This window comes from Bos grunniens, chromosome X (genome assembly GCF_055505025.1).
Source record: "Bos grunniens cultivar Pamir isolate PY7600 chromosome X, Bosgru_T2T1.0, whole genome shotgun sequence".
NCBI classification, from domain to species: Eukaryota; Metazoa; Chordata; class Mammalia; order Artiodactyla; family Bovidae; genus Bos; species Bos grunniens.
This window is the reverse complement of record NC_141194.1, coordinates 34,991,216-35,003,675: the sequence shown is the minus strand read 5'-3', so window position 1 is coordinate 35,003,675 and position 12,460 is coordinate 34,991,216. Positions and strand designations below refer to the sequence as shown.

At 35.6% G+C, this 12,460-nt stretch overlaps 1 long non-coding RNA gene across 1 annotated transcript; it reads right to left on the bottom strand.

Annotated features, from left to right (window-relative positions):
• Positions 1-1,756: 1,756 nt before the first annotated feature.
• Positions 1,757-12,081, bottom strand: LOC147340115 (uncharacterized). Its single transcript, XR_015158918.1, has 3 exons — positions 11,970-12,081; positions 4,252-4,298; positions 1,757-1,998 (listed from the first exon to the last, which is right to left on the bottom strand). It is a non-coding gene; the product is annotated as an uncharacterized LOC147340115 (long non-coding RNA).
• Between the last annotated feature and the right edge of the window lie 379 nt (positions 12,082-12,460).

Sequence of the window (12,460 nt, the reverse complement as noted above, 5' to 3'; positions counted from 1 at the left end):
TCGTCTTTGGTCCTGAAACTAAATTCTCTTCTTCAGAGATCACAAATCTGACACCGTTCACCATAAGCTATCATCAATTTATAAATAGCTGGTTTTTCATAATAAAGAGTGAGTCTTTAAACAGACACTTTTGAGACTAAAGTATACCAGGAATTTCACAATTACAACTTTGGGATAGGCATGGGATGATGGGGATGAGAAAAGGAAGTTTTGTTCCTGTTAAATAGTCAGAAAAAATATAACTTGTAGTGTATCCAATTCCATCATATGGATAAATGTTGGATAAACTATCTTTTTGAACCTTTTAAGCATATAGCAGAAACTCTCCTCTGCCCCCCTCCACGAAGGAGTTTTTCTAAATTTTCTTACTTTGTGTCTTCTTCCCCATCTCCCCAACCATCCCACTCTCCCTTCTCCTTATTCTTCTTTGTTTTCAAGCTTAACCTTCAATAATCTCTCTTGCAACCAAATTTGCATGCAATTTTTACAAATTACAGACATTTCTTTTATATTAATACAATAAAAAAGAAATTAGGATACCAAGACTTTCTTGATGTAATATGAAGGGATGCTATGGTACATGTTAAGTAGAATAATTTAAAAATTTCTGATAAGAAAGAAAAAAGTTGCTGGAAAAAGAGAAAATGTTTCTGAGTTCAGAAGCTTTAAAATCTAGTTCTCACTCTATCTCCAGTGCTCAACAGAAATATATGTGTATCACATCTTCAAGTAACTTACAGATAGTATTTTCTATGTGTGCCACAATATGAAAACAGATTAAAGAGCCTCTTTTCAGGGAATTTCTGAATCAGTGAAATAGTCCTTTTTCAAGATGAGATGTTAATTTATGTACTTAGTGATGGGAATTAGATGGATCTGCCTCTTCCTAAAATGGAATTTTTTACCTATAATCAGTCCTTTACCTAAAATATTGTGCTCATTCTTGGGAATTGTGTGTGTGTGTGTATGCTCTTAGCTAAGTGTCTGATTAAAGATATTTGAATAGTGCATTTTAAAGCATGGTTCATGGAAGGGCCTCAGTCAATGAACATTTTGTTTTTGGTCCATGATGAGTACAGAAATTGAAAGGGAGAGTTTAGACACATTAATAGCAATTTGATATTGTCAGACCTTATGTTCTCTCTTTTATGATGAAGGAAATCTTCTGACAGTTATTTCACTGCATTTGCCATAGGACATTATGTTCTGAACTGCTGATATTCCACACATGGTTTCATTTAAAACTGAATAAGCCAGATTTTTTGAAATGAGTTTTTGATCGGTGTGACTTAACTGGTCAACTCATTAATGGGCCAAGCCATATCCCGTGGAAGAGTGTGATGTCCTTAAACATTTATAATCATAATACAGAGGAAGAGGTAAGTTCTGACAGCAAAGAGGAAAGTTTACACCTTTCTGTTCAAAGAACAGATAGACCTCGACTCCCATATGGGTAAGGCTGACTAGAGAATGCCATGTGTGAAAACTGAGCTAGCACCCTATGTGAAAGCCTGATGGAATCACTATACACAAATATTGTTTTTTCATAAAAAGTGGCTCCATTTTTATGCTCAGAATTCCTTGGGAATAAAATTAATAAAGTGCAAGAACAACATGTAGGGGGAAAAAAAAAGAACAGGTCAGATTCCTGGGGCCCTAAAAGTGGCTTCTTATAGGAAGAAAATAGGAAAGCAATCTTCTCTAATAATAAGCCTAGTTATTATAAGTCTAGTTTAAAAACACAGCCTGGATCCCCTTTGTGCTGTTAGGAATTCATTTATTTGGAACTAAATTTCAGTTTTCACAGACCCATAAGGGGTTCATTTTAACTTGTATCCATTCTGATTGATTGGTAACCTTTCTGTACCAGAAGTTAATATTTTAAATATCACCTATGGCAGTGTTCCTCCTTAAGGTCTTCAGAGTAGGTACAGGACACAGCAGCTCTTCTGTCTTGAAGAGTATCCTCAAGCATGACAAAAAGAATGGAAGCAAGACCTTAGAAAAAGAAACTTAAGATATTGTCTGGGAGTACAGGAGGCAGTATACTTGTCAATTCTGAAAAATAGCTGGACCAGATATTTTTATGGGAAATTGTCTTAGCTTAAGTTTTCACTCCACATGCAACAAATAGTTGTGTTCTGGGAATTGGGTTCGTGTGTGTGTGTGTGTGTGTGTGTGTGTGTGTGTCTGTATGCATGTACATGCACTAAAATAACTTAGGTATAAATTTTCATTGATTTCATTGGTTCCATTATTCTTTAAAAACAGTATGTATGTCATGTCATATGTCTTTGGCTTATGATTCTCTTGAGATTCCCAGATCTCCCTCCCTTCACCTCCTCTGTCCCATTATGGAATTTTTCAGCCATAGACATAAACTTAAAGGTCTACAGAAGTGGGATCTTCTCAGACCGTAAATTCACATCTAGGGAATAAGTAGGATGATTATACACAATCATCCTACTTAGTAAGTTTGATTTCAGTGGACTGAAAGAGTTATTCCACTTAAATGTCCATTGTACTGGGAGGGAATAGACAAGAGTTCACTACATTCTTTTAATTCTTATTTAATGAGATGATGCAGATGGATGCAATCAGTTCAGGAAATTAGTGTTCTTGAGAAGTCACTTATAAATATATTCCAGATGCAATCTACATAAATGGGAAAGAAATAATATCTCTTTCTAAAGCTAGCACCCTATGAAAGCCAGCTCTTTCAATTGGAATTTGACCCCAATTTGTAGGTAATGGAATGGACCTCAACCAGGAGGTTCAAATAACTGACTGTATACCTTAATAATTGCTATCATTTATTTAATGATATTTTAAATTTTATTCAAGAAATACTTATATGGTACTGGGTATCAGACATTTATTTAAAGGCTTTAGGAAAAATAATTATTTTATTCTCCCATAAAACCCCATGGAAGTACTGTTATTTTCCCTACATCACAGTAGAAGAAACTGAGGCACAAAATGGTTAAACACATTGCTCCAGGTCACAATGCTAGTAAGTAGCAAAGCCAGGATTTGTAGCTGGATAGTATGGCTCTAGAGTTTGTTCTCCATAATCATTACATTATGCTGCTTGCTATAGGGTAACCACTATGCCGGAGTAGAAAAGGAGCATTCTATTAAAATCTCATAAATCATGCTAAGCTAGCCACTTAGCCTATGAATAAAACCAGTTGGAGAGATCAATATATTCTTATACATTATAAAGAGATACACTACAATATGCATGTATTATATGTTTAAGTGAAGTGAAGTGTAAGTTACTCAGTCGTGTCCAACTCTTTGACCCCATGGACTATACAGTCCATGGAATTCTCAAGGCCAGAATACTGGAGTGGGTAGCCCTTCCCTTCTCTAGGGGACCTTCCCAACCCAGGGATCAAACCCAGGTCTCCCACATTGCAGGTGGATTCTTTACCAGCTGAGCCACCAGGAAAGTATATTATTAATACATATGTCAACATATGGTCTTAATACATACTCTTATGCATTAAAATACATATTATACTATTCAATCATTTAACACAATGGCTCAGCAGGTGAAGAATCTGCCTGCAGTGCAGGAGATATAGGAAATGTGGGTTCGATCCCTGGGTTGGGAAGATTCCCTAGAGTAGGGAATGGCAACCCATTCCAGTATTCTTGCCTGGAGAATCCCATGGACAGAGGAGCCTGGTGGGCTAGGGTCCATGAGGTCACAAAGAGTTGGACATGACTGAGTGCACTCACACACAATATGATTGTAATAGCCTTTGTTCCTACTTAGATATTTTAAGGTCTTAATATATTATAGCTCAGGCCCACCAAACTATGGTCAGAAATAGTGCTCAAATCTCATTGACCTTTTTCTACATTTTCCTGTCTTGAATTACCTGTTACATATGTCATGTCTTATTGTGTCAGCTAGAGGTCATAAAATGTAATACAAGCAATTTTTGACCAGTGTTTATGATGTACAATAGGCTTATTTGATGCTGGCTAAGACAATATATTGTAATAAAGGTATGCATATACCATATACTTACTAAATGATTTTTTAACATGAGTAACCTAAGCCATTTATTTTATATACCCAAATCCGGTTAAGAATTCATCTTCCCTTTTCTCACCACTTTTGAATAAAATATTTGTCTGCCCTTACCATGACCCAACCACGTGAAAGGCATGAAACCTTTTGGAATTTAACCCCACTCAGTACCTGAGCAAAAGTAGCCAATATTGTTATTTGCTTACCCGATAGTTATTAATTGATAACAAACTTCTTCATTGCTAAATTTTTGCTGAAAGAAAGTAAAAAAAAAAAAAAAATTAGATGAAGCAGTGCTTGGATAAAGTTCCCTAGTAAATAAATGGTGATTGGTCATAGACTATGCAACTATGACAAACATATTCTTTAGATCATCAATTTTCCAGTCTACCTTGTATCTAGGCTTCATTAATGAGACCACTTTGTGTTAATACCATTTAAGAAAAAGTCTGGAAGAAGAATAGAGGCCTCTGAGAAAGTTTTGCTTATGATAGGGCCAAATTTGAGTGGTGCCACCCTTCCTCATCCTTCCTGCCTTAAGATGAGGTACAGTGATTGAAGATGGAATAGTCATCTTTCAGCCATGAATCAACAAGTATAAAGAAAAAAAGATGAATACACTAAGTATGTAGAACAGGAAGAAATTGCATGAATAGAAATAGCAGATGAACTACCTCCAAAGTTCATGCTTTGTGAGAAAACTCACACTTGTTTAAGTCCCTGTTGGTAGGGATTTCTGTTACTTGTATCAGAAAACATATCCAATCAATATTACCAAGGAGATCCCAGGCCCTTAATATACTGAATTTAATTACCCAACTAATAAAATGGTAACCAACCAGCTATGTCCCTAGTTTATTCACTAACTTCATCCCATTCTACACACATCCCAAGATCACCACTATGCATAATAGAGTGTGACAGTATCTCATTAACAATGTGTCATTCATTAATTAAAACATATATATATTTAATGTTATTGAACACTTTCTATGTGCTTGATATTCTGCTCAACAATTGTGAAAAAAAAAATGTTCAAAAGCAGGCTAGGAACATTCTCATCCTAACAAAATTTTATAGTCTAGTGTGGGAGAAAGATTCTAATTACATGTTATCATAAAATAAATATATTTGATATAAGTCTAATGAAGAAGAGATATATGTTGCTACAAGACTATAAATTGAGATTTAACTAGTCAAAGAAATCACAAAGGCTGCCCTGAAGAGATAATTAATGTTTTCCTGAAAGCTAAAGAATGAATAAGTAAATTCATAAGAGATACTGGCCTATAAATTTCTTTATTACGGTACCTTTCTCTAATTTTTGGTATCAGATTAATGCTGACCATGTACAATGAATTGAGAAGTATTCCCTCCTCTTTAATTTGTAGAAAGAGATTTTACGTAATTGGTATTATTGATATTGATTTTATTTCTTCTTTAAATGTTTGAGAATTCACCAGGAAAGTAAAGTTAGCCTGCAGTTTTCACTGTAGAAAACTTTACAAATTCCATTAATTTACTAGATATAGGGTTATTCAGGCAATGTTTTTCTTATGTGAACTTTTGGTAGTTTCTTTCTTTCAGCAACATACATACTCATATAAGCTATTGAGTTTATTAACATAAAGTTATTTATCATAACTCCTTATCAATTTAATATCCGAAAAGATTGTAGTGGTGCCACCTCTCTCATTCTTGACATTGTAAATTTGTGTCTTTTCTATTTTTGTGTTCAGTCTGAATACAAATTTATTATTTTTATTGAGCATCTTAAATAACCAGCTTTTAGTTTCACTGATTTTCTTTGTTTTGTTTTAAACATCATTGATTTCTGTTATGACATTATTTCCTTTCTTCTGCTTATTTTATGATAATTAGCCTTTCTTTATCTAGTTTCTTAAAAAGGAAACTGAAGACATTGCTTTGAGACATTTTCTAATATAGGAATTTAATATTTTATATAATTTTCTCACTAAACATGGCTTTAACCGCATCACACAAGTATAATACATTCTTCTTTTTTAATTTCCATAAAGGTCAAAATACTTTCTAATTTCTCTTTTGATACATGGATTATGTATATTAGTTTTCAAATATTTTGAGATTTTTCATACTTTTGTTTTTTATTTCTAATTTAATTTAATTGTGATCAGAGAACATACTTTGTATGAACAGAATTCTTTAAATTGAATAAAACTTCTTTTATGATCCATGCTATGACTCATTTTGGTAAACATATCATGTGCACATGAAAAAAAATGAGCAGTTTGCTGTTGTTGGGTAGAGAGTTCTATAAATGTCAATTAGTACAGATTGGCTGATAGCATTCCTCAGGGCTTCTTTATTCCTACCAACTTTCTAACTACTTAGCCAATCAATTATTGACTAAGAGGTATTAAAATGTTCATCTATAATTGTTGATTTGGAGAAAGATGGGGAGGGAAGTGAATACTGTCATTTCTCCCAAATCCACATTTCCTTCTACCCCACTGTGCCATGGTGTAAAAATCACATAGTTTGGAAGGGATTGAACATATCCAAAGCTCTAGGAGCAAGCAGTGATGAGTGAAAGTCTGTCAGGATTATCCCACTTTCTTGCCAAAGCAACTGATTCAGGTATCCCAAGGAAAGTCAATTATCTGTGATATTCTCCTAGTTGACAAGATTGGTTCAGCACTCTATTTGATTCATTATGTTTCAATCAGTGGTTTGCTGAAGGCCTCTTAAAGTAAAATGTCTATGCTATTTTTGAAAGGATTACTGGAAGGGGTCACTGCTCTTCCCTTTTGGATGGTGTGGTGGGTGGATGTGATGACTGCTCTAGCTATTTTGCCACCAAGAAGAAAGGCATTCTAAAAATGCATTTGGCGTCATGAAGCTGGGACTGAAATAAGTTACATATATTTATTGTAATCTATGATCTACTGAATCAAATAAAAATTAGGTCTATGTTATAGCTCAACTTTTAGTTACTTTAGTCAATAATGTCATTTGTTTAATTTTGCTTGCATTGAATTTTCTGATACTTAGAATTGAATGTGTTCTGGTTTAAAAGGGTAATGGTAGCATCACTCAGATTTAACAAACTATAATTTTAAAACCTGGATAACATACTTTGAAAAATGTTAACATTGTAGAAAAATTATTTAACAAAAATTTTGGTAAAATAAAGCAGGCCAACAAAATATTATCTATGAACTTGTCTAAACCTAGGGATTTACAAGACTTAGATCTATTGACCCTGACCCCTATTCAGGCATAAGATTGCATATTTATTTCCAGGGGAGTATAAAATAGAGACTTTTCAATTGAGAGATACCAGACACTGTTGAGGGCAAAGTACTGTACTAAAGACTGTTATAATCTCTCAGCCCTCTTACTTCATTTGGATATAGTATCAGCAAGTTTATAAAAGGTGGAACGAATCTGACTACTCCAAAGGAAAATACTGCCATTGTGCATTACCTTTCCATACAGCATATCCCTAAGAAAATAATCTTACTAGCTTGTGGTTCTGGAAAGCCCACAATTTACAAAATTCATCTATGTGTACAGAAATTGCATTTTAATGTCTCACTCTTAAATATGAGCAAGTGGTTAAGACTCTCCTATCATAATTTTAAAAATGCTGACATTACAAACACCAAAGACATAAGGCATAAACAACTTAAAGGAAAGAGAGGCCATGCTGCTGCTGCTAAGTAGCTTCAGTCGTGTCTGACTCTGTGCGACCCCATAGACGGCAGCCCACCAGGCTCCCCCATCCCTGGGATTCTCCAGGCAAGAACACTGGAGTGGGTTGCCATTTCCTTCTCCAGTGCATGAAAGTGAAAAGTGAAAGTAAAGTCGCTCAGTCGTGTCTGACTCTTAGTGACCCCATGGACTGCAGCCCACCAGGCTCCATCCATGGGATTTTCCAGGCAAGAGTACTGGAGTGGGGTGCCATTGCCTTCTCCCAGAGAGGCCATACTGGATGATAAAATCTTAAGAACAGAGAAAAGAATGTTAATATCTTTAGAAAGATAACAGAAAATATTATAGCCATGAATTAAGAACAGGATGTTATAAATAGAATTAATGGAAGTTGAAAATATGAACATATATATGAGAAATTCAATAGAAAATCTGGAAGACAAAATTGAAAAAATTAATCTTTTATAAAAGATGTCAATAAACTTTGCATTAAATGATCACATATTACATATTTTAGGCCTGTGAGGTATATTGTCTCTGTTGCAACTCAACTATGCAGTTATAACAGAATGGATGTGGCTGGTGGTTTAGTCGCCAAGTTGTGTCCAACTCTTTGCGAACCTATGGACTGTAGCCCACCAGGCTCCTCGGTCCATAGGATTTCCCAGGCAAGAATACTGGAGTGGGTTGCTATTTCCTTCTTCAGGGGATCTTCCCGACCCAGGAACTGAACCCAGGTCTACCTATATTGCAGGCAAATTCTTTACTGACTGAGCTGCGAGGGAATCCCATGGATGTGGTTGGGTTCCCGTAAAACTTTATGTAGAAAAATGGGAAGCTATATTATGGGTCACAGTTTGCTAATCTTTAATTAATTAGTCTTAATCTAGAACATACTTTTAGAAGCCTAAGGGATGGAAAAAAAGGAAGAAAAAAAAAACACAGAAAAAAGATTAGAAGACATCCCTATAGCTCAGTTGGTAAAGAAGCCACCTGCAATGCAGGAGATCCTGGTTTGATTCCTGAGTCAGGAATATCCCCAGGAGAAGGGATAGGCTACCCACTCCAGAATTCTGGCCTGGTGAATTCCATGGACTGTATAGGTCATCGGGTCACAGAGTCAGACACGACTGAGTGACTTTCACTTTCACTTTTAATATGTCCAATAGCCACATAATAGGTATTCCAAAAAAAGGAAAAGCAAAATAAAAAAAAAAAGTCCATAATCAAAAGCATATTCAACACAGTTTTCTGGAATTTAAGGATATGATTTTCCTGATTGAAAGGTCTTATTATTTCTCACTACTATGGATCCAAACACATCTATGACAAGGTAAAATTGTGGAATTTTCAAAGAAAAGGAGTAAGGAGAACATTCCAAGAGTTTCCAAAGGTGTGGAGGAAGGGGAGGTACACTTGCAAAGAACAAGAAATCAAAATGGCTTTGGTCTTCTTCAGCAGAATACTGGCTACTAGAAAATGCTGCAGCAATAGCTTCAAGATATAAGGGATATTATATCTGAAATTAAACTACTAATTGAATGCATGGGTAAATTGATAGTATTTTCTGACAATTGAGGCCTTAAAACTTTATCTCACAGGCCATTTTCCCAGGAAACTAAGAAATCATGTTGTATTCAAATGAGGCTAAGGGGGAAAAAAAAAAAAAAAACAGTGTTCAGGAAACAGAGCATCCAACTTAAGAGAGTGGTGATGGAACACCTCAGGGAGAAGATAGCTATGCAACAGGCCTAGTAAGCAACCAATGAAGATTGAAGGCCAGAAGGCAACAGATGTTTCTAAGAAGACTGAATAAATGGAGTGTTTGATGAATTTGAATGTGTTGAGAAATTATTTAAACAACTGAAGTAGGTGAGGGGGGATACATTATTAGTGAAGAACAAACAGAAGCAAAATAAAAACATTAAAAGTTCAATTACTTGTAAAAATGTAAAGCTTTGCATGAAAATCAAAATGTTACTTGGCTTAAGTGTGATTGTTATTTATTGAGATATAATAATAATAAAAGCAGAATACTGATCCAAATAAAATTATAATATAACTGTATCAGGAAGATGGTATGTGTATATGCTGGTGGGCTGGTTGATAAGAGATTACCTTCTAAAATAAAAATAACGGCAACACAAAAATGCTGGTGAAAATGTAGAGCAATGAATCATTGCGTCATTTGAATCAAATGAATCATTCAAATGAATCATCTGCATGATAGATTTCTGCTGGGAATGCAAAGTAGTACAGCTACTCTGGAGAGCAGTTTGGCATTTTCTTACTAACTCAACATGTGACTACCATGCATGCATGCATGCTAAGTCACTTCAGTCGTGTCTGAATATGACCAACCAATTGTACTCATAGGCATTCATTCTAGAGAAATGCAAACTATGCTCACACAATAACTGAGTACTCATACTAGCATTATTCATAATAATTAAAAACTAAAACCAGTCTATATGCCTTCAACAGGCAAATAAACTCTGATATATCCTTATAGTGGGATGCTACTCAGCAGTGGAGGGGGGGGGGAAACTATTGATATACACAACAAACTTGGGAAAAATCTTCAGAAGGCTGCGGTGAGTGAAATAAGTCCATCCCAAAAGGTTACATAGTATGTGATTCCTTTTTATAATATGTTTTAAAGTGATGTTTTACAAGCAGGAATCAAGATTGCCAGGAGAAATATCAACAACCTCAGATACACAGATGATACTACTCTAATGGCAGGAAGCAAAGAGGAACTAAAGAACCTCTTGATAAGGGTGAAAGAGGAGAGTGAAAAAGATGGCTCGAAACTCAACATTCAAAAACCTAAGATCATGGCATCCAGTCCCATCACTTCATGGCAAATAGAAGGGGAAAAAGAGGAAGCAGTGACAGATTTTCTCTTCTTGGGCTCCAAAATCACCGCAGATGGTGACTGCAGCCATGAAATTAGAAGACGATTGTTTCTTGGAAGGAAAGCTATGACAAATCTAGACAGCATACTAAAAAGCAAAGACATCACTTTGCTGACAAAGGTACATATAGGCCAAACCATGGTCTTTCTAGTAGTGGATGTGAGAGCTGGGCCATAAGGAAGTCTGAGTGCCAAAGAATTGATGCTTTCGAATCGTGTTGCTGGAGGAGTCTTGAGAGTCCCTTGAACAGCAAGATCAAACCAGTTAATCCTAAAGTAGATCAACTCTGAATACTCATTGGAAGGACTGATGCTGAAGCTGAAGCTACAATACTTTGGCCACCTGATACAAAGAGCCAACTCACTGGAAAAGACCCTAATGCTGGGAAAGATTGAAGACAAAAGGAGAAGAGGGAGACAGAGGATGAGATGGTTGGATAGCATAACTGACTCGATGGACATGAGTTTGAGTAAGCTCCAGGAGTTGGTGACGGACAGGGAAGCCTGGTGTGCTTGGGGTACCTGTGTCCATGGGGTCACAAAGAGGTGGACATGACTTAGCGACTGAACACCAACAAAGTGATAACATTTTAGAAATGGAGGGCATATTAATGGTTAGACATGAGGCAAAGCAGAAGAGAGCTGAAGGTGGTTCTAAAAAAGCAAGAGGAGGGATCCTTGTGATGTTGGAATGGTTCAATATCTTGACTGTAGTGGTAGTATGTGAACCTAAACAGGTAATAGAATTATATAGAACTGAATACACACACACACGAATATGGATAAAACTGGCAATCTGAATAATATCAATGCATTATATCAATGTCAAAATCCTGGTTATAGTTTTGCAAAATGTTACCACTGATGAAAACTAGGACAATATTACAGGAGACACCTCTGTATTATTTCTCACAATTGCATGTGACTCTACAATTATCTTAATCTAAAATTTAAATTTTAAAGAAAATTTAAATAAAACAATTTTAAATAAATGCAAATAAGTAAGTTTTATGGAATTCCCTAACCCACATCAAAATGTTACCATTGGGCTATCTGGATATAGTATATATGAAATCTAAAAACAAAATAAACTCAATGTGTTTGTTCACAATACTTTGTATGGCAAGTGTCACACTTTTACTCAAAATTCTAAATCATTTGATTTTTGTTGTGCATTTAAAGGCAGATTTACTTCTTGTATAGGAGTGTAATTCAGCCAGACAGTGAGAAGAACATATAAAATCCTGCAGAGACAGCACACCCTGTGAGAATTTGGTCACTAAATTTGTGCCAGTGAGGCAGATTGATTACCTGGTTTCTAGTCATTTCAGATGTCCTTCACTATATTTATAGATAGCTGTAAGTTGTCTGTTGTTTTCTTGTGGAAATGTAAATAGCCAGTAGGTGCTCTCTCCATTGACCTGAATAGCAGAAAAATGTGAAATCAGCAATAAAGGACTTGATTTATTTCTTGTTGTAACCTTTTCTTTCCTATGCTGCATCAGGTTTGGGTACAATCAAAACGAGCAGTGGACAACTGCAGTTGTATTTGGTATCTTGCCTGGACTGGCTTGTTTAAGTCACTCAAGCCCCTCCTTTCCTTGTGGGCCACTCACATGTCTTCTGGGCCAGTGTATAGAGTTATGTTTCCTTATATGGTAGCCACCAGTCATATGTGATGATTTAAATGAACACTTAAATTAATTACAACTGAGTGAAATAAAAATGTAGTTCCTCCATTGCAACAGTCATATTTTAAGAGCTGTGTAACTACTAATAAGTGTTCTGATATTTTGTTTCTA